A 13,847-nucleotide genomic window follows, 5' to 3' on the forward strand; every position below is an offset into this window, starting at 1 on the left:
TATTTTTATATATTAATTTTTTTGTTACCTCATTTTTTATTGTGATATTAAATCAATCAAAATTTAACTTGATTGTCAAAATTCTTAATTATCTCTAATATTGTTTATTAAAAAAAATTAACTCCCCTAGTAACGTTGCACGACGGCAATCTAGAATCATCTCCTTCGTGTAGAGGTTGAGGAATCTTGAAACATTAGGGGGCATAATGGTTGTGGATATCAATAACAACAAAAAAATGTGATGATGATGATATTTAGTCAGAAACAACACCATTGGTATAGAATATTCAATAAGAAAGTAAATCAGAATTATAATGTTCTTGAATTTTCTTATAAAAAAAATGATAGCAAATCATGAGATAAATAATTCAATAACCATCCATACCTAAGAAGTTTTTCAAGAGAAGTTTTCCTCGGAGATCAATCGTTTAAATTAAACTATAATAATTTATCTGCTATTTTTCTTTAATGAATTAATATACACATTATTAAGAAATAAATATTTTATAAAACAAATTTCAATTATCAATTCAATCCTTAAAGCATATAAATTCTCATGACATTACCTGAGTAATCTCTTATTTAAAATCATAGTTATCAAACCTAACATCATTCAAAAAATCAGCTCAAATCTAATCTATATAGGGTTTTTTTTTTTGAATATATATGAACACTAAAATGAGATATGCTAATATTATAAATTTCAATGAATTTTATTTTTAATTTTTTATTAAAATAATATCATTTTATTATAAACTTAAATTGATTTATTGATTTATAAATTTATTTCTATCGACATGAATCTCAAATTAAATTTAATAACTATGAGTAAAACTTTTTCCTTCAAAATGACATGAAAAGAAGACCCGTGTATTAAAATGAAAATATTTTTATCACATATTATAATAATACGGGTGTTAGATTCATGGGGATCCCATTAGTACTCGAGGAACAAGAAAGAAAACTATCCGTTAACAGCCTAGAAATATCAAATCGACATCACAATCCTTTTCCCTGCAGGAAAATAGTAACGTTAAAAAACAACCCGTCTGTTACACTTCCACTTCATTGATTTTGATTTACAGTACACGAAATAATTCCTTGATCTTTCAAGTTCCTCTTTTCTTTGCCTGTTAAATTCTGTAACAACACTGGAGTTCCACGGTGGAGACAAAGTAGAAGTATGTAGCGAAGAGGAAGGATTTCTTGGATCATATTATGCAGCGACAACGGTCAAGAACTTAGTGGAAGAGGAAGACATGTCAAAGCATCTGATAGAGACACACCGCAAGCCCAGCGCTAAAACACACCGCTGGAGCACTCTGCTCAACGGCCTTAACCTGCGCACCCACCCAACACCTAAACCATTAACTCGCCCGCTCGCCCGCTCAAACCCAGTCCTCCTCATCTTCTTCTTCTTCAAGCCAAACCCCTTTCTAGTCGATGGAGTGACAATTTCGTAAGTTTTCTTGCTAATCTTGCTCCGCCACGCCGTGGTTTTAGTGCCTGTATTTGTTACTTAGAACTTAGGGTTTGAGACTCCGATTTTTGTATATTCTGTAAATTTCTGGAAGTTGAAACCCTAGTTAGCAGTTAGTTTTTTTAAGCATTTATTTTTTAATCTTGGAAACTGTTATTTATTTATTTTTAATTTCCTGCTTAAAAAAGCATGGAATAATTTCAGATTTTGGATCGTACAGAGATAGGCATGCTAATCCCTTTTTTTTTTATTTTGAAAATTTAAATTATTTTTTTTTTCTGTCTCTAACAGTAAGAAAACTCCGCTAATGGTGCTGCTCTTTAATCTCTTTGATAGAAGGCGGATGATTCTGTAATTTCAGGATGTATATAAAGCAGGTAATGTTGGTTCATTAACATTTTCATTGAGTCACTTTCTCATTAAGTAGTATATGGCAATAAAATTACCCAAATGTTTCAAGTTTCATTGCATGCTATGATGCCATATGATACTTAGCAAAAGGGTTGAGTTTTTGGTGTCTCTTATTTTGCACCCTTACTAATAATTGGATATTCTAAAGTGGGAAATGTAATGTTGAGGAGGAGATTAAATATGGCCTCCCAATAAAGGAATGTATAAATGGTGCAGGAAGCTTATAGAGTTGATGAAACTTGGAAAGAACAAAACATTTAACTTTGTTTTAGCTTGAAGGCAATGGCATTTAAGGCATGCGTTCTTGCATGTCATCGGTGAAGAGTTCTGGGCCTGTTGATTTACTTGATTTCAACTTGTCAGTTAATAGCATTTGCATATGGCTTTAGCTGGAATCTTGATACTGGCATTTTTTTTTTCAGGCATTTAACCTGCTTGCTTAGTTCTCTTCATTGTGCAACCAACAATAGGCAGGGTATCCACTCATTCAGCAGTGTAACAAGTTTTTCATTAGCAGATTTGTGACCATATCTAATGCTCGTCTTCTTCTTGATGCAGAGAACCAAAATCATATCGGATCTGCTGATATCTGTTTCAAAAGAATAGAGACAAGCCAGGATTAAAGTTCACCAAGATTCCTTAAGACTTGATTTCAACTTGTTAGTTAATAGCATTTGCATATGGCTTTAGCTGGAATCTTGATACTGGCATTTTTTTTTTCAGGCATTTAACCTGCTTGCTTAGTTCTCTTCATTGTGCAACCAACAATAGGCAGGGTATCCACTCATTCAGCAGTGTAACAAGTTTTTCATTAGCAGATTTGTGACCATATCTAATGCTCGTCTTCTTCTTGATGCAGAGAACCAAAATCATATCGGATCTGCTGATATCTGTTTCAAAAGAATAGAGACAAGCCAGGATTAAAGTTCACCAAGATTCCTTAAGACTTGGTAGTGTGGGTGTTATCGGGTATACTCACATCTTTTTAAGCTTGTCCTGAATGTGCTTGAACGATCTCTCTTGGTGTTCTTTGTGAGTGATAAAAGTAGAGATAAAAGATATTGATAAAAAAGACCACCAAATTAGATAATCCAGGCTGCAAGTTTTGGATTGTATAACATGCATGATGCGTTGAAGAAATAACAAAAAAAGTAAAAGGATTGGTGAATCCAATGTATATCTTGACAACTTCCTATTCAATGGAACAATGCAAACTGCTTCTTGGCTGGCTTTTTTACCTCTTGCTCAGCTCTTTTTGGCTGGCTTTCCCCCCCTTCTATTCAGCTTATGTTGGTGGGCTTGGGCAAGGAGCATGCTTATATTTTTTTTCTTGTGTTAATTTCCCTTCATTCGGCATAGGACATTATGTTTTTTGGTTTGGGTTTCATTTGCTGGGGCTGGGATTGGGGCTGCTAGCTATTGGGTTAAGCTCATCTTCTCCTTTGTTTATGTGAATTTTTTGTGTCTCTCTCTCCTTGTTTTCCTGCACTCCTCTTCTCTTTCTCCATCGAAGCCACCAAGAACTGAGTTGTTAGGGTAAGGTGGGATTGCTTTTGTGTCTTTATTTGCCTTGCAATGATGGCGTGACTTATCAGCCTTCTTTTTCTTTCCTTTTGTCTTGGTTTTGGCTTGCTGTTTTTGGGGGATTTGGTGCTGATCTTAAAGGCTTTTGGCTCTGATCTCAAAGATGTTGGGTCCTAGGGAATGGAACTTACATCTCAGGGAGCTGGAACTTATTGGCAAGTAACACTGAAGTTTGTCATCTGTGATTTTGGATGTTGTAAATGTTTGATCTTTTGCTTCAAGAAATAAATGCACTTGCAGTTTCCTAGACAAATATTTCCTACTCTCGATAAATCTTCTCTAGTTTAGCTATATGGGCAAAATTCTGATTCCGTTTTCTTTTGTAATTTTAGGTATTTTCCACCAGCATGCTTTGAGCTCAGCAAGACCCCTTTAATATCATTGAAGGTATATTTTCTCCCCATTAAGGACATTCAGTCACAACCATAGCCAAGAGAATAAAATGCATTTACTGAAATGAGAATGTCCCTTATTTTTTGGGATTCATGGTCCTCTGACTCGTTGCTCACCTGCTGTTCAATGATTGAGTCTCCATGAGAATTCCAAAGAGTTGGTTATCACCGTATATAATTGACTGCTTAAGCTTCATCTATTTAACCTTCTTTAAAATGCCTTTCTTGGGATACAAGTTGATGTTTAGTCAATTGGAGTTCTGTTTTACCAAATGCTCTTTGGCAGACGCCCTTTTGGGCATGACCAAACTCAAGAACGAATACTACGCGAAGACACAATTATAAAAGCTTGCAGGGTTGAATTCCCTACGAAGCCTATTATCTCAAATGAGGCGAAGGTGAGTTTGATTTGAGTCTGGTAGTTTTCACAGCATATTCTCTTAGGTCTTATTCTCACAGCAACAGTGGATGATGATTTTTGTACGTGCATCTGATGGATTACATGATTTGATTTGTCAATGTCTGACCTATAACCAAGCAGAGAGACCAGATGTTTTAACCATTGCTCAAGATCCATATCTTACATACTTAAAGAAGTAAAGAGTGTACAAAGTCATCGGAAACTACTAGAGAAATGTAACTGTATCAGAAACTACTTCCCATGAAATGTATAATTCCTGCATCTTCTGTAAGAAATTGTCCATCATGTAATCTAGCGCACCGAGATTCATGCCGAGAAAGCATGGTAGTTCCATAAATCTGTCATTTATTAAAAGTATGGTCATTTAATATGTATATCATCACTTTGTCATCATACATGTGTTTGTGTGTAATCCTTTTGAAATCATGAAATTCTGGAAATATTAACACTGTATAGAGAGTTATATGTTCAAAGATGTTGGGAGGCTGAAAAGAGCACCTTATGGGAGTTAAAAGTGGGGGAGCGAGGATCAAGACGGGGATGGGGGATGCATTTCTTTATTGTAGTTCCTTGTTTCAGGAATTGATTGGATCTTGGTTAATTTATTAATTTTTTTTGTGCTTTCTTTGTTTCGTCAATTTATTTGACTTTGGCTTGATCCATTTTAAGTGGGCTACCCTTTGCTTTCTCTTACAACTGTCTTCTGCAGTTGGAGATAACAGACCTGACAAGAATATTTTTTTTCATTGTGAGTGATCATGTCCTTGATTTATTTTTGTTGGTGTCCTTTCAATAAACTTTTATTGGAGTTAATTGATATCAAAATTTTGTTATGAGCTTACAATATGTTTCTTTAGTAGCCATTCGTTTTGTATTGAGTGATCTCTTCCACAACCTATGCAATTATGACAAGCATTAACTACTCGATGTATGTTTCATCATACACTATCTCATTTCCGATCTATGAGATTGAGGTATTTCCAATGTCACCTTTTTAAGTTTGTATTCTAATGATTGCTGTTATTTAACAGGGAGGTGCAGGACATCAAGTTTTATCTGCTTTCATTGATATTGTGTTGATAATTCTGACAATGGCATCTCGGTAATACTTCATAACCTACTTCCTTTTCTTTTCTGAGGTATGAAGTGTAAATAATGGTCCACATCTTATTACGAAAGGAGAAGGATCCTGATTTTTATATTCGTTTTTTTCTTCTTCTAACATATAAGCTTATTTTTATCTTTACAAATCTTCTCCCACTATGCTCCAGAATTTCTTTTGAATTAGTTGTTCTGTCGCGAGGCATAACTTTCTTTGAGTAGTTCAGAAAGTCAAACTATGGCCACCATCGATTGGGATAGCAATCTAAGATTCTGCCATTATCCTTCCATCCATGCATGAAATTGGAAACCTTGTAAGAGGTGCTCTGTACAATTTTTCTCTCTCTATTTTCTTCATCCCTCCCAACCCTCAAAAGGTGAAAGGAAACCTGATTACTCTTTTCTTATTCGAAAGTGCACATGACACTTTGTGAATATTTTTATCACATAGATCAACCATTTTGATTAATTTTTTTATTAGGCTGTTTATAATTGGCTACTTATTTCATTACTGTTTTGGTTGTTCATCCAAAAAAGATTTATTTTTATGCTTCCATATTGGTTGTTCACGAATATTTTTATTTTCTTTGTTGTGTTGGTGTGGATTTGTAGTCGGCGTGTATTCTGTCATCTTTCGATCGCTCACCACATCTTTTACAATCTACGATGCACATCTCTGTGTTAATCTCTTATAGATGCCTCATTTGGCATGAAAGATCTATTGTATTCATATATACCAAACCTACCTCATCCTTCTGATGTTTGATTGGATAATCTTAGAAATAATTGCTTGTTTTTTCTTTTATTAGGTGATCGTTGTTTTTCCTTAAAAGTTGTTTTTTAAGCATCTTTTCTGGAAGTGCTTAATTGGTTGAATGTGCTTTTGGTTTGTAAAGGTGCAATACTTTACAATCTTTCATTCCTGTATATTTATGGCTACAACAACTCTCTTAAATGGTAATTGATTCTTCTGTACCCTAATGACGATCATGATGGAAAAGACGTTGAAGAACTCAAGCTTTCTGTGGCAAAAGATCACATCCAGGTTAGTCATCTTAAAGCTGCACCTTATTTGATGATGGTGTTGGAAAGATTAGCTTTTAAGTTCTGATGATGGTCTTATAACATGGTGTATCCATGATTTCAGCAATGTTGTTACAAGCATGGAAAATTTCCAAGTGAATTTACATTTAAAACAAGCTATTTTTTCCTGCGATTAAAAATGCTATGGGATCTATGGTTGCTCTGCAGATAAAAGGTTAAGCACAAAGATTCAATTAAGTGCTCTTTCTGCTTGGCATTAAAAATATGCTATTGATAGATAGAAAAATTAAAATGTTTTTGTGATATATTGCTAGATTAGAAATAGAAACAAACATAAAATATAGAAACATACATGAAATTTTCTACCAATTTTCTGCCCTCACATTGGCTGATAGCTATGAGAAATAAAAATGTTTTTAAATTTTTAGTCACTGAACATCCCATTTCATTCAAGCAATAGATTTGCTGGGCAGATGAGGTCCAAGAAGCTGCTTTGGTCTTGTGTAGATTTATTAGAAGTAAATCTAATTTTATACCCTTGTACTGGTTGATAACTATGAGAAGGAAAAATGGTTTTACGTTGCTGATCATTGAATCTCCCATTTCATTCAAGCATTAGATTCGTTGGGTAAAGGAGGTCCTTAAAGCTGCTTTGGGCTTGTGTAGATTTATCTTTCTGCCACCCTTAGTATTAATCATGTTGTTAACTCACCTTTTGATAAGTTTCGAGTCATTCAATGATCCTAAGTTATGATTCTGTCATGATTTGATCTCTAACTAATTGATTTCGTGTTGTCTAGACTGTCGATGGCTGCTAATTTGAGGGGTTATGTACTGACCAATAGTGATGGGGAAAGGTATATATATTATCTTGTTGTGCAGCATAGCTCTATTTTGTTGCCAAACATTTATGTTGTACTCCTAGACTTACTCTATCAACCACATTCTTAATATGAATAATTAAGGTATCCTCAGTTAGTTTCGCCAAATGTTGAAAGTGCATAGAATATTTAATCCACACAACAAGATGTAACTCCTCTCAAGAATACAATAGACCAGTCATACCATACATTCATGTTAAATATTTTTAATACGTCTCTTTTGGGTACTTTGTTACCTTTAAATACTTGGAGTTTGACTGACCTTAAAAATTTTCTTATGATGCTTTTCTTAGGTAAAATGGATGGAAGCTTTAACTTACTGTGAGACACCTATTGCATAAGCTTTTCTCTTAGCATAAATAGTAAGGGCCTTAGCATCCATGATTATGTTTATTATGACTTCCATATAACTTTTCATTTTTTTTTCTAAGATGATGAAACAAGAACACGCATGAAACATAACTCAAGACACACTCTTTGTGTGGCCATAATATTGCTCTTGCTAATAAGGCTGTTACATGTTTTACTGGCAATGATAGTTTGTTTTTAGACTTTTGATGTCTCTTTATACTGTGACTGTGCGATGCTCTTATTAGCATTTCTTTAATGGGTGCTGGTAAGGATTATGAACATTAGTTTTATCAATAGTGATGCACATCATTCACATATTTGCCCTTTATGCTCATGTGTTGTGTTAACAAATGCTGCTGCTCATAATTTTTTCCCAGATCTTTTTCGTGCTTTCCTAGGCTGCCAATAAGGCTGTTACGTGTTTTGCTAGCAATGATAGTTTGTTTTTAAATTTTGATGTCTCTCTACATACTGTGACTGTGCAATACCTTTATTAGCGTTTCTGTAATGGATGCTGGTAAGGATTATGAGCATTATTCAATCAGGATAAAATTGTTGCTGCTGCAACTTGACTACACCTACTGGAGAAAGCAGTTGAGAATATGATTGATTTGGTGACTGCCTTTATTTTTAACAAAACTGGTTTCCATTCTGTTCATGCAATGACTGTTTTGCTACTTAAATATGCATGGTGGGTTGAATGGGTTCCCTATCTGCCTTGTCAGATGAATTAACAATAAACTAAAACTGCTCAGTGTTTCACTGTGGAAGTCCATAGTGAAACACTGAGCAGTCTTCTTCTTTTTCTTTCTTCTTTTTTTGTTTTTATTTTTTTTGGTTTTTTTTTTCGTTTTCCATGTCTATGGTTTTTTTTTTTTGCTTTTTTCTTTGTGGTTTTTTCTTTTGATGAACTTTTTTTGTTTAATTTAGTTTGTTAATGTTAATTATTTTTATTTAGTTATCAGATTTTCATGACACGGATCCCGGGTTTGACGGGTTAATCCAGTTTATTCAGTTTTTTTTTAATTTTTTTTTATTAGTTTTTTTCTTCTTGTATGTTTTTTTTCTCTTTGCTTTTTCCTTTTTAATTAATCTTTTTTTAATTTTTTTCATTAATAATAAATCTTTTTATATTTAGTTATAACACTTTCATGACATGAATTTGAGGTTTGACAGGTTAACCTGATTTGGCGGGTTAACCCGGTTGATTCAGATTTTTTTATTTTTCCTCATCTTTTTTTTATTTAGTTTGTTAATATTAAATATTTTCTATTTAATTATCAGACTTTCATGACATAGATTTCAGGTTTGACGGGTTAACCCAATTTATTCAGATTTTTTTTATTTTTCTTCGTTAGTTTTTTTCTTCCTGTATGTTTTTTTTCTTTGCTTTTTTCCTTTTTAATTAATCTTCCTTTTTAATTTATTTCATTAATAATAATTTTTTTTTTCTATTTAGTTATTACACTTTCATGACACGAATTCCAGGTTTGACACGTTAACCCGGTTGAATCGGATTTTTTTTCTTTTTCCTCATTAGTTTTGTTCTTTTGATTTCATCTTTTAATATTGTATGCAGTCCACAATGAAAAGGCTGAAGCCTTTAGTTTTTTTTTTTGCTTTTTTTTATTCCTTTCACTGTAGACTGCACAGTGCAGCCCACGGTGAAAAAAGGCTGATGCTTTTTTTTTCTTTTTAATTAATTTTTTTATTTAGTTTGTTGATATTAATTTTTTCTCTATTTATTTATCAGACTTTCATGACACGGATTTCAGGTTTCACGGGTTAACCCAGTTAATTTAGATTTGTTTCTCTTTCTTCATTAGTTTTTTTCTTCTTATAAGTTTTTTTTCTTGTGGATTGTTTCTTTTTATTTAATATTTTTTTATTTAATTTAGTTTATCAATATTAAAATTTTTTCTATTTAGTTATCGACCGATGCTTTTATTTTTTCTTTTTGTTTTTTTGCTGTTTTTATGCCTTTAACTATGGAGTGCACACTGGAGTCCACAGTGAAAAGGCTGATGCTTTTTTGTTTGTTTTTTTTCCTTTTTAGTTAATTTTTTTCATTTAGTTTAGTTTGTTAATGTTCAATTTTTTTCTATTTAGTTATCAAACTTTCATGACACGGATCCCAGGTTTGACGAGTTACCTCGTCAATTTTTTTTTCTATTTAGTTATCAAACTTTTACGACACGAATCCAAGGTTTGACGGGTTAACCTGGTTTGAAGGGTTAACCCTGTTAATTCAGATTTTTTTCTTTTTCTTCATTAATTTTTTACTTCATTTTGGGTTTTTTTCTTTGTTTTTTTTCTTTTTAATTAATCTATTTAATTATCACACTTTTATGACACGAACAGCCAGACCCACATCCAAGACTATTGGGTCTGGTATTGCAGTCAGACCCACTTAAACTTGGGTCATGCAAGTTTAATGTTATTATTAATATTATAAATATTTGTCTTGGGTCAGGCGTTGCAGCCACGCCCAAGACTCTTGGGTATACCTTTGCAAAAAGACCTAATACTTTTAGATCTTAATTTTTTTTGATATTTTTTATGCAAAAACCATTGACCCGCGGCATCGCGCGGGTCATGTAACTAGTTAATTTCTATAAGAGATGCCTTTATGATGGATGATTTCTGCACAATTGTGTTGTTTCATTTACATTTTCATTGAGTCACTTTCTACATGCAACCATTGATTTATTTGATTTTTATCTTGAGAGAATATATGACCTGAGTGCATTTGAGTAGTTAAGGCCAAATGATGAGTTTGGGATCAGCTGGTGACCTGAGTGCCATTCGTACCGTTCCACCACTGTTTACCTGTAGTAACCCCATTCAGCTCTTCTGCTTCTATTCCTCATAGCTCAGTTTGTTACAACACTTTTAGTCACTTATGTACTCGGATAGCAACCATGATTATTGATCTGAATGTTGTGTGCTCTAGCCTTTTCAATTGTTAAGACATCTTAATAGAAAGCTTCTCCATATGGTTGCACATTTTGACCTAAACACTGTAGATTTTTCTTTAACCATTTATACTAGGTTCTTTGTCTGCTCGGCTTCTTAGATTAGTTCAAGTAATCCTCACTTGACTTCTTGCATCATTCCTATAACAACCCGTGACATCTCGCAAGTAATTTACCTAGTCTATTAGATTGTGTTAAGTATTCTCTCTTAGAGTTGTGTTCCCAATCTGCTAGACGATATGGCATAATCAGTAGCAGTTTCTTGACCTTCTGCCATGGTCACTTTATCGTTTGAATGATGTACTCAGATAATTATGCACCTTAATGCTTTGAAATGGGGACAAGCCACTTTTATCCCACTAAACAGGTAAGGATAAAGTATCCGTGTGTAACTTATCTATATGGTTTTGATGTGGTACCTTTATTAAAAAAGTTGAAGTTTCTCCCAATTTTACCCCAGTATTTGCATAGGATAGTCCACCATGCTTGATCTAATTGAAATAGTATTGATCTAGTAGAAACATTGATTCAAGTTTTGCTGTTCATAATTTGTATACAAGTCTCCTCGTGTAACTTATCTATCCACATGGTTCTGATGTGGTCCCTTTATTAAAAAAGTTGAAGTTTTCTCCCAATTTTTCCCCACGACTAGCGCAGGTTAGTTCTCCACCGTGCTTGTTCTAACTGAAATAGGAGATCCAACAAAAACATTGGTTCGAGTCGAGTTGTTAATAATTTGTATGTTGGTCTACACAAGTGAAAACTGAGTAATTACTTATGCTATTTTGTTCCAGATGGTCATTTCTCAACATGTTTTGTTAATTGATTGTTGATGTTTTCATTAGCTTGGTGTGCAAATTTGGGTTGAAAGTTTTTGGCATGAGAAGCTTTGTAGTGATTGCTTTTGGAATCCAAGAATGGATAGTTGTGAGAGTTTTTATTTGATAATTGTGGTTGAGTGGTACCAACAATAAAAGTACGTTATAAAGTACCTGCATATACGTTTCTGGTGTGCACCCCCAACCACAATGCTACTAGGAAATTTATATGATCTGCGAAGCAAAACACTTTTTACTTGATGTGATATTTGTAAGTAACTTAAATTATTTGACTGGCATGTTCTTGAATGCTAGTGGAGCATTGTTTATACCCAAGGACTTGTCTATAAATGTGTGTGCTTTTTGAAAATTTGCATGAGCTAAATTGTTGATGAAGTTGATATGACTCCTGTAATGGTCTGCATGCATATATCGTTGATTATTCTTCTTATTCTCCTAAGTATTTACCTAAGCTGTAATCTGTTGAGATTTGGATGTGTCCACAAACTAATGGTTTGGACTGCATAACTGTGGATGGTTAGGATAAAAATCTTATATGTTATTTTTTACATGATGATTCTTATACATGTTTATGATGCCTTAACAAGTTACTAATGATCAGGTGATTAAGTAAGGAAGAAAGTTGATATGACGGGGGGTTTTTATGACTATCGATGCTCAAAGTTGAAGTTTATGGACATGAGTAATTACTTGTGTTATTTTGTTCTAGAAGGTTATTTCTCTACGTGTTTTGTTAATTGATTGCTGATGTTTTCATTAGCTTGGTGTGCAAATTTGGGTTGAAAGTTTTTGGTGTGAGAAGCTCTGTAGTTATTGCTTTTGGAATCCAAGGATGGATAGTTCTGAGAAAAAGTTTTAATTTGATAATTTTGGTTGATTGGTACCAACAATAAATGTAAGCTATAAAGTACCTGCATGTACGCTTCTGGTGTCCACCCCAACCACAATGCTACTAGGAAATTTATATGATTTGCGAAGTAAAACACTTTTTCTTTGATATGATATTTGTATGTAACTTAAATTATTTGACCGACATGTTCTTGAGGTAAGAACATGTTTATGATGCCTTATACATGATGATCCTTCTACATGTTTATGATGCCTTAACAAGTTACTAATGATCAGGTGATTAAGTAAGGAAGAAAGTCGTTATGACGGGGGGGCTTTTATGATTATCGATGCTCAAAGTTGAAGTTTATGAACATAATTATGTAGAACAAATCACATTGAGGTAAGAAATCTCATGATTGTGCAGTTTCCATCACAGACTAAAATGAGAAAACAGAGAGCTAGAGACTAATTTCACAACTAATCTGAAATAACAAAAACAAAATTTGGAAGCCCTAATATCCTTTGCTAAATCTGAGATGTTACATGGTTCTTAATTGTAGGGGAAGGAACTAAATGATGTTAACTCATTGGCTGAAGTCATAACACTAACTCTAAAGTGTGCTTTGAGTTGTTTTTAGAAACTTGATTTTAATATTTCACTATAAAAATATTTTTTTGACTAGCTGTTCTTCCAGGTGTTTCTGAGAGGATGGATAGACTCAATGCTGAAGTCACAACACAACTCTGAACTGTGAATATGCTTTATTGTTTCTTTATGTGATAAATGACTAGTCTAAGCTTCAGTTTTTTGTTCTTGTCTTTTAATGTATTATTAAACTATTATGGCTTGTAATCAATGTTTTAAATTAATTTATCCTGTCTGATTTTCCAGCCGTTATCCTTGCTGAAATCCTAGAAGATGATGTTTTGGTCTTCCCCCACATGTACTCGATACTTACTGAGATAGGTCATGTTTACATGGTTCCACTTAAGCATTCATCTTTTCAAAAATGACATGCTCTGTTTTATTGGAACTTATAGGTATAAGAGGAGTTTGAAAGAGTTGCATAAAATGCTTCATTGGTGCAATGAGCATTTCAACAGTTCAGCCATGTAAACAAGGAGGCACTAGATCAACATGTAAATCTCACTAGGAAACAGGAGGAACTTCAGACACGGCAAGCTGAACTTGAGGCAAGTGACAAGGTACTACGGTACTGGATTTTAATGGTTAAATGTCTTCTGTTGTACTTATTGTTTTTAATGTGAGATTATGATTTATGTATCTTTACTTCAACGATAAACATAAGCCATAAAAAAATAGACTGAGCTTGAGCCTGATGTGAAAGACGTGCTAGAGAGAATTTCAGAACATATCCAAGCCAAGGTATCAAACTGTAGCAAAGAGAAAAATGCTAATTATTTTTTGGGGATAAAAAATGTTGAATGCTTTTATTTAACATGTGCTTTGCTTTCAGGATGATGCTATGCTAAAATGTAAGGTATCTCCTCAACTAAAATTTTCTACATATTACTA

At 33.5% G+C, this 13,847-nt stretch overlaps 1 long non-coding RNA gene across 1 annotated transcript; it reads left to right on the forward strand.

Annotated features, from left to right (window-relative positions):
- The first annotated feature begins 901 nt into the window (after positions 1-901).
- Positions 902-13,691, forward strand: LOC133671299 (uncharacterized). Its single transcript, XR_009834274.1, has 15 exons — positions 902-1,459; positions 1,772-1,857; positions 2,314-2,366; positions 2,450-2,667; positions 2,751-2,860; positions 3,808-3,862; positions 4,154-4,265; positions 4,998-5,036; positions 5,146-5,216; positions 5,320-5,390; positions 6,199-6,434; positions 7,234-7,290; positions 7,608-7,676; positions 12,605-13,254; positions 13,352-13,691. It is a non-coding gene; the product is annotated as an uncharacterized LOC133671299 (long non-coding RNA).
- The last annotated feature ends 156 nt before the right edge of the window (positions 13,692-13,847 follow it).

Source organism: Populus nigra, chromosome 13 (genome assembly GCF_951802175.1).
Source record: "Populus nigra chromosome 13, ddPopNigr1.1, whole genome shotgun sequence".
NCBI classification, from domain to species: Eukaryota; Viridiplantae; Streptophyta; class Magnoliopsida; order Malpighiales; family Salicaceae; genus Populus; species Populus nigra.